This window comes from Hyaena hyaena, unplaced genomic scaffold, assembly GCF_003009895.1.
Source record: "Hyaena hyaena isolate Hyena2069 unplaced genomic scaffold, ASM300989v1 scaffold_251, whole genome shotgun sequence".
Taxonomy (NCBI): Eukaryota; Metazoa; Chordata; class Mammalia; order Carnivora; family Hyaenidae; genus Hyaena; species Hyaena hyaena.
Genome location: NW_024080883.1, coordinates 531,115 through 548,290, shown reverse-complemented (window position 1 = coordinate 548,290; position 17,176 = coordinate 531,115). Strand labels below are relative to the sequence as shown.

At 41.7% G+C, this 17,176-nt stretch overlaps 1 protein-coding gene across 1 annotated transcript in view; it reads right to left on the bottom strand.

Moving 5' to 3' along the window:
* GUCA1C (guanylate cyclase activator 1C) overlaps positions 1-17,176 on the bottom strand; it is a 32,897-nt gene that overhangs the window by 13,255 nt on the left and 2,466 nt on the right. The gene's annotated exons all lie outside the window — the stretch shown is intronic.

The window sequence follows — 17,176 nt, the reverse complement described above, 5'->3', positions numbered from 1 at the left end:
CAAGCTGGACCGTTAGCACAAATTAATACAACCCAGAAGATTTCAGCATAGAACTTTCCCCTGGCATTTCATTAACAAAAACAAAAATATGGGTAATGTGTATAGAAACAACTTTAAATATATAGATAAGTGTCTTTTTAGAGAAAATATCTACTTCTTATGGCAAAAAAAAAAAAAAAAAAAGGTCCTGATCTGACCATGATGGAAGGCTGTGTCTTCACCACTGGACACCCTACAGTGGCTGTCTTCTCCTGAGTATTTGAGGTTTTGTCCTCCACTCAGAGAGAAGACCAGGTACCAGTTTCTAATATAAAGGAAAAACCAACTAGATAAATTCTGTACTCCTTTTTAGAGAGCCCAGTTGATCTTTTTGGAATGCTAAATTCTAGGATTCCTTTTAAGTATGTCATTTTCAGTATGAATCAAAATTTATGAGTCTATTTTCTGTAAAGATTTTGCCATATTAGTCAATCTTAGAAAAGACTGTTTAAGGCTTTCAAGCTTAGGCAGTTCCCCTCAGCCTGTTTTAAATGGGTAAAACACTCTCAGTTGACACAGAAATAGTCGTTGTCATTCTTAAGAATCATAGGCTTCAAACCTGTTCAGCCAAATGCTCAACTATCATAAGAAAAGTGACCAGCTGTAGGGAGGTGTGTAACCCACTCACTGCTATTTTCCCAAGGGAATTCAGATGCCAAAAGTAGTATATTCAGCCCAAGGAAACATGCTGTCAGCTGTATTCTCCTTGGAATTTTTGATGGTAGAGTCCTATTTACAAAACAGGATATGACAAAAAGTATGCCTTTCCCTTAGAAAAAAAGAACTTGAGACTTATCAGCCTACAAAATGGTATGTGTTTGCTTTGAGGCTCAAGCTTTTGTGTCTAGTCTATAAGCAAAGCAATTGAAAAATCACCAGTAGTTCTGGATCTGAAACAAAGCCTGCTTGGCTGATTAAAGGCTTTTTGTTTGGTTGGTTGGTTGGTTGGTTTTGTTTTTTTAGGACTACTACAACATCTCAAATATTGAAAGCCAATGTGCTAATCACTGTAGCATTGTCTTTAAAATGTATTATTTCTAAAAATTTTCTACCCTGTTGACACTCTACCTATGTAGTCAGAAAAACACAATAAGAGGGGCACCTGGGTGGCCCAGTCAGTTAAGCGCCCAGCTTTGGCTCAGGTCATGATCTCACGGTTTGTGGGTTCGAGCCCTGCATCAGGCTCTGTGCTGACAGCTAGCTCAGAGCCTGGAGCCTGTTTCAGATTCTGTATCTCCCACTCTCTCTGACCCTCCCCTGCTCATGCTGTCTCTCTCTCAGAAATAAATAAAACATTAAAAGAAATTTTTAAAAAGGAAAGAAAAACACAGTACGAAAATATTTTAAAATTTACATGTGGGTAATAGATTTTTATATTTTACAACTTAGATATCACCCAATCAATAACTTTAATATTTCTTATAAGCAATAAGACTTCTGCTAACAGTCTGGAGTCTGGTTGAATGGATCTCCTAAAGGAAATTTGCTCAAGGATATAAAACATAGGTTGTTTTACCTTTTCTCCATCTGCCTTTCCTACTGCTGTTACCACTTCACCATATTAACCCCTAACATAGCCATGGCTGATGCAAGGGAAATTTGTTATCATAGAGTTGAAGTTGATTTAAGAGAACATCAAGATATGTTTAGATTTCAGACATGACCATTATATTTGAGTGTCAAGACTGGCAGGTATGGAGAATATGAGTTGGGTGGACAGTATTCAACCTGGGACACATTGGCTCCCAGGTCTTCCTCCTGTGTCTCTAGGGCTGACCACTCAGTACCACTGCTTCCTGGGTAGTTCTTAGGTGTGTTTGCCAAAAGGTTACAGAAGCATCATCCCTGAGAAGACTGAGCTGGCTTGCTATAAATATAAAGTTGATCTTCCAGTGTTTCCATAAAAACCTTATATTTCATGATAGTTTGTTTTACTTTTTGAGTCCTGCTTCAGTGATCACAGTTTTGGGCATCACCGGAACGATGAGTGCCAACAGGTTAGACTGAGCCATGTTGCCTTTAGAACGTTTGGTATTTTCTGCTTAAGCACAGTGGGCAGGTGGCCCTAACACCTTCCAATCCTGGCCCTGGAAGCTCTGAGCCAACTCTATCAGGAGGTGAGCATAAATATTTTCATTGTACGGCTTTAACATGGACAATCTGCTTACTCTACTGCCAAAGGCAATGAAGGGTAAGAAAGCCTTTCTACTTAGACAAGTGGAGCCTTTTCCAAAACCTCCTGCAAGCAGTACCTCTTCAGTTCTCACTTCAGCATTCTGTTATAGAGTCAAATTCTTAACGATCCACAGCTGACTCTTCTTTCCAATTATTTTTCTGGTAAGATTTTGTAGAAATTCGCGTTGGTGAGAGAACTCTGGTGAATGTGATTTAATGGCTTGTGTTAGTGCTGGAGAAGCTTTTAGGTAATGCTTATTCTGTAAATTGGAAGATAAAGAAATTATTGCCTTCAGTTAACCTATAGATTTCAAAGACAGGAGGCAGAGATAAGAGCCACAGAGGTGAGATGTTCCTGCAAATGTAACTAGGAAAAATGCAATAGAAAAGGCCCAAAGACTTTTCTTTGATGCGATCCGAAGGAACATTGTTGAGTTCCTATTTCTGTATTTGTACCAGAGCCCTCATGGCACACAGAACTGTGTGGAGATGTCTGACACTGATTGACCTTGTGCCAGAATAGGATTCACAAACTCCCTGCATCAGAATCACATGAGGACAATGAAATATGCAGATTCCCAGAACCCAGCCCCAAACAACAGCATCAAAACTACTTGGGATGGTGTCCAAGAGTCTGCAGTTTAAAATGCTCCCCAGGTGAGTCTGATGTATCTTAAGATTTGGGAACCATGGATCTAAGCTGTTTTTCTTATAGATGTCTTCCTTTGTAGGCTATGTTATCATCTAGGTATCTGTCCAAGTGGCTGTTGTAATTATGACTTCTCACTTGAATTTATGTAACCTTATTAAGACTAATTAGAAAAAATTTGACCCATTTGGTTCAGGCTCAGAATAATGACACAGTCCTACAAAGACAGCCCTGCAATAAAAAATTAATTGAACATAACAGCAAGTCTTTACTTTCATTTCTGGAATGAATACAAGTTGGAAGAAATTTATGGATTTCTTCCCAACACCCACTTCCTCTCCCATGTGCTCCCACACATACACTGTACTGCTCAACCTTCAGCAATTCCCTGCTGCCCCACTCCTTCATGGCAGCCTGACCACGAGGATGCATCAGCCCTTCACCAATTTGTCTCCTAATTCTGTATTGCAAATCCTAAAACATTAGGTTGGTGATGTCTGGATCCTCCTTGAGGTTGAGGGTAGGGAGAAAATTTGGCACACACAAGGCCATTCTCAGGAATCTCAGAAAAGGAGAGTTTGAGAACACGTGTACAAAAATAATTTTAATTCCAACACTTTTATAGATGTATACACTATGTTCTTAGGATGGAGTGGATTACAGGGAAGAGTTAAACAGGGTCAAGATATGGAAACATGACAGTTTCTAAGTCTCTAATGGGAATTTGGCCCATTGATATGTTATAAATCCTTTCGTAGAGGGGGGTTAAAACAAGAGAGAGAAAAAATATATGGAGACTTCAAGTTCAAGCTTTCTTATGGTCTCTAAAAATGTAGAAAACTATAAGGCATACTAAAGTGTAAAAAGATTTAAAAATTATATAAGGCTTTTTTTTCCCTTCTACCATTGAAGAGATGAAACTTTAGAAGTCTAATGTAATAAAAAATAAGGAAAACAAAATCTATAGTGTTCTGTCCAAAAATCTACCAGTGGAATATATGGTCTCCAGGCAATGTCCACAACCTGCTGTAAATCACAGTTGCTTTCAGGATATGACCAATTTGAAATGCAGATAGAAAGTTGAATTATAAAACTTACGTGCACATGAAACAATTATTTTCTTACTTATTACTGAGTATAAAAGCTATAAAATCTACTTACATATATCATGTTCTAAGCACTGTGCCAGTCACTTTCTAAGAATCCTCTCTAATTCTAATAGCAACCTGACAGGTAGCCTTACTATTCCTACTTTCCAGAGGAGAAAACAGATTCTCAGAGAGGCTAAATAAACTCTTTAAATGACAAAGTTAGATTGTAGGTGGATCCAGGAATTTAAATTCAGTCAGCCTTCCTCTAAGGCCTTTGTTCTTTATATCAACCAATATTTATCACCCTCAAATGCATTACAACTGAATTCTCCTTCAGGAAGAGGTGTTCACACAAATGGGACACATTCAGTGCAGGGTGTTATTCTGGGTTCACGGTGTGAACTATTTGGTAATACAGTCGTATAAAGTAAGGTGACTCCGAATGTCTGAAAACGCAGCACCTTGGCACCTGTGCCCCCTTCATACCTGGTACTGCCCAAGGGGAAGCCAGCCTGTGTGGTCTGAGCTGCTTAGTCTCAGGGAGACTGTGAGCCCAGGGGGCTCTTGGGGCCACCATTTCCAGGCCTCCCTCACCTGGCTTGCATAGCGGGGCAAAAGGTGTTCACTCTCCTCTTGACTCTCCTGCTCCTTGACATCTTTGATGAACCTTTCTTGTATCCATTTTGGAATCCTTAGCCCCTCTCCCTGCACTAGGGTTTAACCTCCGCCACACTCATAGATAATGGCTCTCACTGCCCGTTTCCCCAGGAAATTTCCCCAGCTGCCCCTCCCGGATCTGAACCCTACATCCGGTCCTGCTTTAGCCAACCTTGTTCTATCTTCCCCTCTACCTTTGACTAAGACTCTGTAGCGTTCCTTTGCTGTGCATCTGGTCCAGCACTTCCCCCTCTTCGGGGCCTTACACCTGCCCTGCAGCCCTGACCAATCCCTCCATTCTCTCACTTTGTAAAACACCCAGGTAAAAATATCACTGTAGATGTCATCTGCTAGGCCAATGTGGTCCTGCCATCACTCTCTGTGTGCCTGAGAGACCCCGAGAAACAAATATTGAAATGTCATCTCAATATATTTCAGAGACATCTGCTTTGGAGTTTTGTCCCAGGGATGGAACCACAAATTTATAAACTGGGTCATGTCCTTAGGGGAACTTGGCTTCATTTCATTGATTCAAACTGTAGAATTTCATCTCTAAAAACAGTCTTTCATTTTGCAGATAAGAAATGGACTGAACTAGTAATAATTATAATAATCAAAATGACAATGACAACTATTGATGTTGACATAATACTCACTAGACACATAGGGCCAGGCATTGTGCTTTGCACATCTGAGCTCACTTAACCCAAACAAGGCCCCAAACGGCATTAACCAATATGCACAGCATCCTGGGTTCAAGTAACACCAAGATCACAGAAATATCAAAGACTATTATTACAACAACTAGATATCAGACCCCATTTGTTCTCGTGTAACTTCTTATTCAAGAAAAGGAATGATCCAAATAAAACAAAAATCCTCCAAACCAGGACCCCAAGTCAAAACTATTTCCTTTCACAGCATTAGCATTCTGCTGCTTTTCACAGAATCGCTGTCTGTGAAAAATTCATGAATTGTCACAGCCCCTAACCTGAAGACATTTAGATGTTTTCATTCTTTTACATGTGACACTTTCCAGTGACATTTTGCCAGCTGTGGCAACTCAGCAGCCATGTATGAATTGAAACATCTGCCTGGAAATGGTTATTCAATGATCACAGTAAGGAAACCCAGAGGGCTAGTATAAGCACATTATATGATTGATCAATAATTGTCAGTGATATTCAATTTCCATCTTAGGAACTGCCAAAAAACTAGGCAATATAAGGGCCAACTCTATTATGTCAGATCCATATGAATGCTTTTCACATATTTTTATGAATTTTTAAAATCTGTAAGAGACATGTTATATTCAAGATTTACGACCTAGCCCATTTTAACCTACAAACACTGATATAACAGTAAACATAGTCTCAATCAGCTACAGAATTGCCAGAATGTCCTGGAAAGAGACTCACCTCTTAAAGATGAGAAATAATACTTCTGGCTTGTAGGTTGGTTCTATAATATGATCTGTATGCAGATCAAATGCAGTTTTTCTTGACCATGACTGTGCAAAATTCAAAGATTCTGAAACAAAGGGCTTCTCATAATACTTACCAAACAAGCTCACAATTATTAATCAGTTTCCTGGATATCAGTCAGGAAGCCCTGAGCATCTGCCCCCAGCATGCAGCCAGCTCAGTGAAGTCTGGACCACTGTAAATTAGAAGCCAATCTCAGGTGCTTTGGGGGGAAGGCAGGACAATTGTCTGAGTTTGATCATTTCTTAATGAGCTACCTATGGAAGACCCGCCAGTGACTATAGCAATGGTAGCCTTTTTCAAGGAACTTCCTCAGGGAGCCAATGTGGCTTGCCTCTTATAAACACCAGTCTCCATAAGCAATAATGCCACAGATAAATCCAACCTTACCCTAATCAGTCAGCTTGTCTCCTAAGTGTGTTTCATTTCCCATGGAAGAACCTGGATCCTTGTTCTTTACTGACTACAAGAGGTAAACAGAGAATACAGAAAGTGGTAGCACAGACAGTAGAATATATATATATTACTTGCATCAAGGCTGTGTTTCTCTATTATGGTAATAACTGGAACAGTCAGAGGAACTGCTTCTGAATTAATAGTTTTGGATTCAGAGTCACTTTTTAATATGTATCCATGTTACGCAGCTCTTTAGTAGCAGAAATGGGCTTACAATCCAGCTTTCTAACATTTTGACGGTGGTCTTTCTCTCAGAACAGTGGTGCTCGTATCTGGTCTCACATTCAAACCACCTGGGAGGTTACAACTAACAAAACATTGTTTTGATTCAGTGGGACTCAAGTGGAGCCCCAACTGCTGGTAACTTTAATACCCCCAGGTGCTTCTAATATGTAGCCAGATTTGAGAACTACAATTCCAACAGATTCTGTTCAAATACATGACTTGCAACTACTTACATTTAAATGTATGTCGTCAGGTACAGCTGATGTCTTTAACAGGTAAAATTCTGTAAGAAGCTCAGCCAAAATGTTGATTATTGATGTTATATATGAAAATACTTTGTACATTACAAAGTGGTACACAATTATGAGGTGTTTTGTTACCAGCAACAAATGCTTCCTGAGAGCTTTTATGTTGGTAGTTCTGAAGTAGGGGCCTCGCCTCCGTCTTTCCGCTTAAGAGATTGCAGCCTAGTGATATACAATCTAATAGATGGTCATTTGTTTCCGGTAAATGTTGTCTTAAGAAGAGCTGCAGTAATTGCGGTCCCCTCTAGGCCAGACAACCTGACACAGTGCTAGAGGCTGCGGGGCAGCCTGGGGGTTAACGAATAGCAGCAATTACGACACAAGTTAAAAGCCCGGTTGTCTGCTCTAGTTTTCAAGGATTCTCACACAAAGAGAAGCTAAGGAACCAAATAACCAAAGGTCACTTCAGAATTTCCAGAAGAGCTAGGGCTCCCATGCAGGTGGCCTAGACTTAAAAGACAGTTGAAACCCTAAAGTGATTCTGATTTAATTAATTTCATTCTGTGACCGGCCAGTGAGGCCCCAAACAGCACAAATGACTGCCCATAGCACCCGGGTCAATTAAAGAAGAGAAATGGCGGGCAGGCAACCCTCTGCACCTGTAGGTACCCCCTTTCATTAGGAAATCGAATTTGAGCTTGATATAGAGTTAATCTTCACTGTTAGCAAATCTGCAGGGGCTGTTGTCAGAGTTCTCTGCATTTAACAGATAAACATACCATTCCTCTGGGGGACACAGTCCACATTTCCCCAACATTTTCTCTTACGTTATTTCCTATGAACTCAGGGAGAATGTAGGCAGGATAGGTCTTGTCTGAGTTTTAGAACTGACGGCCCTGAGACAGAGAGGTTATGAGCCTTGTCCAAGACGGCACACAACAGTAAGGGTCAGAGTTGGGACTGGAGCCCCGCGACCCTCCCCCGCCTGCAGGGCCTCCATTGCCCGTGGTGGCCTGTGGCTCATCTTACAGAGATTTGCAGGAAGGCTCATTAAAAATAGCAAGGATGGGGGCAGCTGCGTGGCTCAGTCAGTTAAGCATCCAACTCTTGATTTCAGCCCAGGTCATGATCTCATGGTTCTTGAGTTTGAGCCCCGTGCCCAGCTCTGCACTGACAGCACAGACACTGCTCGGGATTCTTTCTCTTTCTCTTTCTGCCCCTCCCCTACTCGTGCTCTCACCCTCTCAAAATTAATAAACATCTATAGCAAGAACTTCTAATACATTGAAGATTTGATTTGTGAACATATTTATAGGTAAACCTTCACAGATACTGTAGTAATCATCTATTAGAACCCACAGCTCGCTATTTACCCTCACTTTTCTTTCTGTAACAGTTTAATCACCCCCGTTTCGAAGAAATCATTCACATTCTGTCCCTCTTGATTCCCAGGGTTTTCTAAGGCAGTGACTTTTAGTAACCTGAAAACTTACTCTTTTACTTTGTTTTATCCTAGTGTTTAAATGTGTCCTTGTGCGCACAACAGTTTCTCTGGCTTAAACCATCACTCCAGTTATGGTTTGCGTTCCAAACCTGTAAGTTCAGAGAAACCATTCTATCTTGCTTATAGGCTCAGAGACTTACAAGGGGCAGAGCATTTTGATGTCGAAGCTCACAGAGGCGCTCTAGATACCACCCAGATGCCTAGATGTACTCCAGAGTGCCATATATCTACATTCACACCTATTTTTTTTTAAATTATTTGGGGCACCTGGGTGGCTCAGTCAGTTAAGCATCTGTCTTTGGCTCAGGTCATGATCTCACAGTTCATGGGATTGAGCCCCTCATCTGGCTCTGTGCTGACAGCTCAGAGCCTGGAGCCTGTTTCTGACTCTCTCTCTCTCTCTCTCTCTCTCTCTCTCTCTGCCCTTCCCCCACTCACGCTCTGTCACTCTCTCTCTCAAAAATGAATAAATGTTAAAAATTTTTTAAAAAATAAGATTATTTTTATGTTTATTTGTGAGAGAGAGAGAAAGAGCACAAGCAGGGGAGGGCAGAGAGAGGGAGGCACAGAATCTGAAGCAGGCTCCAGGCTCTGAGCAGTCAGCACAGAGCCCAACATGCAGCTCTAACTCATGGACTGTGAGATCGTGATCTGAGCTGAAGTCAGAGGCTTAACCACTGAGCCACACAGGCGCCCCAACCTTCATACCCATTACACAGTAAGAATGTGAAACAGGAGCCAGAGGGGCTAAGGGCAGACTTTCTGCTCTGAGATTCTCCGGGCAAGTCACCCCTGGCATCTCAGTGTTCTGAGTATCCCATTTCTCAGCTGTGATGTAAGAAAACAGGAAGTCACAGCAACAGACTATCTGTATGCAGCGAAGACACAGTGAGGCACCTGTGTGGTCCCTGGTTATGCTCTAGCAGTAACCCTCTGCCCTAGTTAGGTCCCCACATATCTTTCTCACTCCTACCTCATACTTCTGTTCCTTTTGTCGAAATTCTCAATTCCTTTGTCAAAGGTGGAATACTAATGAAATTTAGGATACAGCCCTTAGAGTCAGACTGCCAGCATTCCAATTCTGTTGTGTAGTTACAGGCAAGTTACTAAATCTCTCTATGCCTCAGTCTCCCCATAGGTAAAATGGGACTGTTAAAAATAGTGCATACTTATATATTATTGTTGAGAGGATTCTAGTAAATGTGCTTTAACTGTGACTGGTACAGAAATGTTAAGTGTTAGCGTTTATTAGTAATAAATAATTCAAATTCTTTACTTCTCCCAGAGTCCCAAAGTGCCTCAACTTCTCCACAAAACCTTTCCCATGTTTTAGTTTTTGTTTCACCTTCTGATCCCAGTAAATGTACCTTGAATAGCACAGCCCTGCTATAGTTTGTTATACTGCTTTATTTTACTCTTTGGGCATTTAGTTGAAGTTTTTTATCCTCAACTAGACATTAAACTCTTTGGGGGCACAGAAAGTCATGGATACCACCTACCTACTCCCCGCCATCCCCACACCTCTCCCAAAGTTTAGTGTGATTTTTCTGCCATTGTCTGTCCTGCTGGGATGGCACTGAAGAGTTTCTGGACCTTCCATCCAGCCTGCCCATCTAAAAAGAGGCTGGACCATCAGCAAATCACTGGGCAGGGTTTAGAAGCAACCTTGTAATACTGGAGAACCATCTAGAAGCCTGAAACTAAATAGTATGCTTTACCCTCTCTCTGTCTTTGATTCTTTATTTACTACCTTTTATTCTTTGGGGATGCATTTGCCATCCCATGAGGATGGGGACCAATCCCTATTCGTATTTGTGCCTACCTTCCTTCCACCATGCCTCCAGGTGTTCAGTAAATATTTGCAAATGCGGTGGGATAATAATATAGTGCATTAAGGATGTGACTCTGCTCCTGCTAATCCCTTCTATCATCTTGCCCTGAAATTCAGGGAGGATTTTCACTGCCTAAGAGATAAGTCACTGTAGCAGAAAAACAGAAATCCAGAATTCATTCTTAGCTCTTGAGTTTCAATAATTTAAGCTGTTTAGGATTCAGAGCATAAAATTTATGCCATAAACAAAAGATCTGGAAGAATACATAATTAGAGCCAGTTTCTCTAGTTTCTCCCGGCTCTAGCCAAACTAAAGATGGCATCGGCTGGGGAGGTGGGGAATAGAGAAGAGAGTCGAAAGACCCTGTGAAATAGGGAGGGGTAGAGGGCACGGCTCTATGAGAGCCAAGCATGGATGCAGGTCTGGATGACGGAAACCCCATGTGGGTTTGGCAGACGTAAGAACAGAAGCACCGTGGTTCATTCACCGACCTTAGGAGGAAAGGCTGGAAGGAGCATCTGTTCAGTCCGTCTAAGAGACTTCTATGCTCAGAAGTATAAGGGGCCTCAGAGAAAACCTGACTCAGGGGGCCCCGCCATGCAGACAGCAGCCTTGCGAGGGGCCAGGAGATGAGGAGAGATGTGGTCTCAACAAATACCAAAGGGTTCAGCTGCCCCTCTGCCCTGTATCAATACCTGGAGACTTAGATGCACCCACGGGCTTTACATGCAACCATGGAAAGTAGAGGGAGAACACTCCTTGGTAAAACAGGGATTCAAAATACAAATTAACTTCATCATGGAAAACTAAAGTTACATACATATCTTGAATGCTTGAGTGTGTGAGTTGAAATTCTTAACAGCTACACTGATAAAAAACTACATTTTAAAATGTCCCTTAAGGGGCGCCTGGGTGGCTCAGTCAGCTAAGTGTCCGACTTCGGCTCAGGTCATGATCTCATGGTTCATGGGTTCGAGCCCCGCGTCGGGCTCTGTGCTGACAGCTAGCTCAGAGCATGTAGCCTGTCTTCAGATTCTGTGTCTCCCTCTCTCTCAGACCCTCCCCTGCTCATGCTGCCTCTTTCTCTCAGAAAAAAATAAAACATTTTAAAAAATTAAAAAAAAAATATCCCTTGAGGTAATCTAATTGGGACCTAAGTTACACTGTGGAAGACATAGTGTCCCTCCTTGATATAAATATGGGGGGGGGAGGAGAGAAATGGAAAGGGGGAAAAGGGCATATATAATAGTGAGGATACTTAAGGTGTCCCTTCTATTATTTTATTTAATCACTCAGTAAATATTTGTAGCATCTTCTTCATGCCACCATGGTAGGTGCCTGGTCCGGAGAAGCATGCAGGATTTGAAGGGGGTATCCATTCGTTTTTATTCTTCCTGATTCTGCACTGTGGTTTCACAAGGATGAATTCATCCCTTTTTTTTTCTTTTTAAATGTTTTTTATTTCTAGGAGAGAGAGAGAGAGAGACAGCGTGAGCAGGGGAGGGTCAGAGAGAGAGGGAGTCACAGACTCTGAAACAGGCTCCAGGCTCCGAGCTGGCAGTCAGCACAGAGCCCGACGCGGGGCTCGAACCCACGAACTGCGAGATCATGACCTAAGCGAAAGTCTGACGCTTAACCGACTAAGCCACTCAGGCGCCCCCATCCTTTTTTGTACTTAAAAAGAGAAAGGACAGGGGAAGAGCAAATTACAGATCTAGTGTGAAGAAAGCAGGGTGGCTGGAGCGCAAAGGTACGGGCAGAATAGTGCTGGGTGGCTTCTTTCCTAGCCAGGCTCTGCCTGGACTTGAGCACAGTGGAAGTTCACTCGGGTTTCTCTGTGTACGTAGAGCCCAGAATGCAGGTTCGTGCCTCGAACAGGAAGCAGTTTCCAGGGAACTGGGAATTTTGCATCCATTTCCAGGTGAAGCACACGATGCTGAGGTGAGAACAGTGCTGCCCCTGTCCACATTCACTGCCTTTTAGGACCTAATAGCCAATGACACCATCATTTTCACTGTCTTCTATGAAAATGGGTCTGCCCCAGACCCAGCTCTAATGGCCACCAGCCTCTCATTCAGCTTCTGCCTCGGCAGTGATGCACTTTCCCCAACAAATCAAGGGCACAAATGGTTAGGGAACTATGAAAGTGGCGGTAGCATGGTCAGTGCTTGGAGCCCACCTACCTTCAAGTTCCACTGTCCACGCTGTGTGGGTTTAACACAGACCACAAGAGCCACATGCTTTCACCGCATTGTACTTTTTAATGGAGACTGTGTGTTTTAGACAGTGTTACTACCAACTTTGGGCCAGACTGGACCCTCATCTTTGGAGGCCACAGGATTTCCATAATGGAGTGGACAATTCACAGTTGTAGAAAGGAAGGAATCTATATTGTCCCTTGTGCAGAGACAGACCTTAATTCTGAGGAGGGCCGTTTCTATCACTTACTTCACCTACAAAGACGCGCTAATAACTTTTATGTTACCTTTTTAAAATGGTTTTTTTTTTTTTGTTATCATTAAACTTTTAAGTTAGGGTTTTACTGGTCCATAGTCGAAATTAATCTAAAAGGCTTATAATTAAAAACTTTAGACTTTCTGGTTATTTTTCTAGCCATTATTTACGTGTTTGTAATGATGCTTATTCTACTTATGTTGAGACTCATCAATTCTAGACATTACTGGCTTATTTCCAGTTATAGCAAATGACAGGTATTGAGTTCTGTGGCCCTTGTATATATCCATGTGGTGTGCTGGGGCCTTTGTATCTGCTGGTGTGAGCAGACTCTTAAATTTTCAGGAATTTTGCAGGCCAACTATTAAATGGCTGGTAACTCAAAATGGGCTGTGGTGGGAGTATTTCCACCATGGAAGTCCACATATGTTACCAGGGCTTGTCTCTGACTGCAGAACTAGTTGTTAAACATTTCCGAGCAACCACAGTTCTTCATCCAGACTCTCACAACTGTGGGTTAATCTAAAAGTCAAGAGTTTAATTTTAGTGAGTAGTAAATTTTGTCCTCTGTATAACCCATTGGTGTACCGAATTACTGACTTCCTTACTTTATATAGAGTTAATAATTGCCTCATCATTATCAGGCTGACACCTCCTGAACGTAATGGACAATCCACGAAAAGTGAGACAACCAATAATTACGTGCTTATGAAGTATTTTTGCCAAGCAAATCAATCTGAATCTATTTAAGCTTCCACAGCTAAATACCAATTTACTGGTAATATGAAGACAAGAAAGCAATCAACTAAATCCAGAATGCAGAATCTTCTACAGAACCAATGACTCACCTTCCCCAGCAAATCAATGGCTAAAAATGGAAGGGGGGGGGGGGAGGTGACTAGGGATCAGACTAGGGACAGAAAAAACAGATTTAAGGTCACAACCACCAATTTCCACATATGGGTCTTGTTTGAATCCAAACTCAAATCAAGAAACAATAAAAAAAGCATGCTTAAAGGGTACATGCACCCCTATGTTTTTGGTAGCATTATTTACAAGAGCCAAGATATGGAAGCAGCCCAAGTGTCCACTGGTTGATGAAGATGTTGTATGTGTTTGTGTGCATTATATTCCACACACTCGGTGGAATATTATTCAGTCATGAAAAAGAAATGAAGTCTTGCCAGTTACAACAACATGGATGGAGCTTAGAGAGTATTATGCTAAGTGAAATAAGTCAGAGAAAGACAAATACCATATGATTTCACTCATATGTGGAATTTAAGAATGAAAACAAAGAAAAAAAGAGACAAACCAAAAGACAGAGTCTTAACTATAGAGAACAAACTGAAGTTTACCAGAGGGGAGGTGGGTGAGGGGAATGGATGAAATAGGTGATGGGGACTAAGTTTGCACTTGTGGTGATGAGCACCAGATGATGTATGAAGCTGTTGAATCACTATACTGTATGCCTGAAACTAGTATACCACTATATGTTAACTGGAATTAAAATAAAAACTTTTCTAAAAAGTCTAAATTAAAAATAATAAAAAATAACAATGTAGGAGAACAGATGAAATGAAAATGATGACTTTTAATAATTGTTGAAGATGGATGATTGGCCTGTGAGGGCATCATTAGATTATTCTCTCTGCTTTTGTATATGTGTGAAGTTTTCATAATAAAAAAAAAATTAAAGTTGCCTTATTTAAAGGTCAATAATTTTCTTTGTATTTCACCTTGTTCGTTTTTTAAAGGGACCATCAGATTAAATATAAATTAGTAAATTTATATTGTTTTTGAAATTCTCAAGCACAGTAGAGAATCTCTCAGTGTCATTTTTTCAGGTCTTTCTCCTGGAGTCCTCCCTCTTCCTTTACAATCTGGATTCGCAGCACACTGAGCTTTCTGTCCAGCTGTTGATTTGGACTTTTCAGTCCCATGACCCAAAACTGTCCCTATCTGTTTTCCTATGTTGGATTCACTCTCTCCCTCTTTGTTGATATACTCCCTCTTTTTGCTTGAGTACCTGCTCCAGTAGCTTCCTAAGAAAAAATAAATGTGAAGCAAGTTTTTTAGTCATTGACTGTTTTTATTCTCTCCTTATATGTGATTTGGCTTGATAATGTTCCCCTTCAGAATTCTGGAGGCATTTCTCCATTTACTCTTAGTCTCTAGTGTAGATGTTAGGAAGTTCAATGTTATTTTGTTTTTGATTTTTTTTTTTTTTTTAGATATTAGGATCATCTTTTTCATCCCCTATGTCAGGGGGGCCCTGGGTGGCTCAGTCAGTTAAGCATCTGCTTTGGCTCAGGTCATCGTGTTGCAGTTCACAACTCTGAGCCCCATGTTGGCCTCTGTGCTGACAGCCCAGAGCCTAGAGCTTGCTTCAGATTGTTTGTCTCCCTCTCTGCCCTCCCTCTCATCTGCTTCCATTCTGTCTCTCCCTCTCTCTCAAAATAACTGAACATTAAAAAACATTACAAATTTTTTTTCTCAGGGTGCCTGGGTGGCTCAGTTGGTTGAGCATCCCAGTCTTGATTTTGGCTTAGGTCATGATCCCCAGGTTGTGGATTGAGCCCCACTTCAGGCCCCACATGAAGCCTTCTTGAGATTCTCTTTCTCTCTTTTACTCTGCACCTCCTCCCATGCATTCTCTCTCTCTCTCTCTCAAAAAAAAAAAAAAATTCTCCACATATGCTGTCAGTCAATCTCTTTCTATTTATTGTGCTAGGCCCTTGTGAAACTTGTATCTAATAGGTCTGGAAAATTTTTCTGGTTTCTTTTGTTATAACCCTACATTCTCTCTGGGCTCTTTTTCTGTGGCTCTCATTCATTGGATATTAGACCTATTAATCCCAATTTAAAGACTTTATTTGGAGAACTGCTGTGTGGACGTAAACAGAAAGGATGTCAGGAAAGGCTGAGTGAGCTAATCTGACCCGGCCGAAGAAAGGTATAAAAAGAAGTGTGGACAGAAGTGTCCTAGGCACTCCTGAAACCTACAGTTTGACAAAGCCACCAGGGAATCCTTGGGTCAAAGCCTGCTGACAAAGGAATCCCACGTCTTAGAAATGGGTTGCCTTCTTATTTCCACTGCAATCAAACTCTGGTGATAATCTAAACCCAAGCATGGACTCTGTGTGTGGTGAAGGATTTCCAAGCAATGCACTGGGGCCCCAAGTCAATTACCTTCTGAGAAGGTCTGAGGTGCCAACCTTATGGGCGCTACCTTAAGGTAGGTTCTATTATTGCTGTGATGTTGAATGCATCACTCTACGTACTGTGCCTAACACAGTGTCAGACACGTCTCAAGCATTAACTGTTGTCACTGAGTGACAAGGAGAGGCCCGAGGTGTGTGATTAGCCAAAGGAATTGTTATAAACCTGATGCTCTAAACTTTAGGATCTATTTATTTCTACTTTAAGCACTATTCTAGTACATTTAGTTAACAGGTACAAGTGAAAGCCAGGCTAGAAATGGCAGAGGAAAAAGAGATTGGAAGCTCATTATTATTAGAAGAACCAGAAAGCTTGGAAGGGTGTGTTTGACAGCAGAGAAAGAGGAAAACAATTAAAAGCAAACCTGACAAAAGCACATTATTTTCAGGATTTTTAACAATAGGAGATGTAGCCCCAGCAACTTCAATAGGCATGGGTGCTTCGTGGCATTTCAAGACTGTAACAACCAATGTTCATAATAATGAATCTGCTATCAAAAAAGGTTTGAGCGGTACTTTGAGGAGGCAGGAAAGGATGAAATGCACTTTGGAATGATTTCCATCCAGGATGGTTAAGCAGAGCTCCACAGAAAGAGCAAATCCTCCAGGGTGCTGGACAGCTGATGGCTTTACCGATCCAATTAAAGAGATGGCTTTTTTTTTGTTTCCCTGTGCCTAAATGCATATCATTTCCTACTATCACTTGATAAAGAACCATCCTTACTCTTCTCATCTTACAATCTGATTTTATATCAAGATCTCCACACCTTGCGTGGCATTAGTCATCACTGCCTAGATGTGCCTGCCTCCTAAGTAAACATAAAATCTCAATGATAAATCATGAACACGAGCAGAACTTCAAAGTCATTTAAGTACAGCCCCTGAGATGGCCTTGGCCCGCCAGCCACTGGCCCCGAGAGGACACTCGAGTGGCGCACATGCCAGCCCGCCTATCTGAACACGGTCTGCCCCGCCGCCTCAGCAGCGCTCCGTTTTGACAGCCCTCCTCGTTTCTGCCCAGCGCTCCTTCTCACATGTTCCTGTTCTTGCACGTGAACCGCTGACAGGCAGTGCTCCCACCGCCACTGGCCTAACCACAAAATCGCTGCCACAGCATATGTCACCAGTTACTTGGAAGAATAAC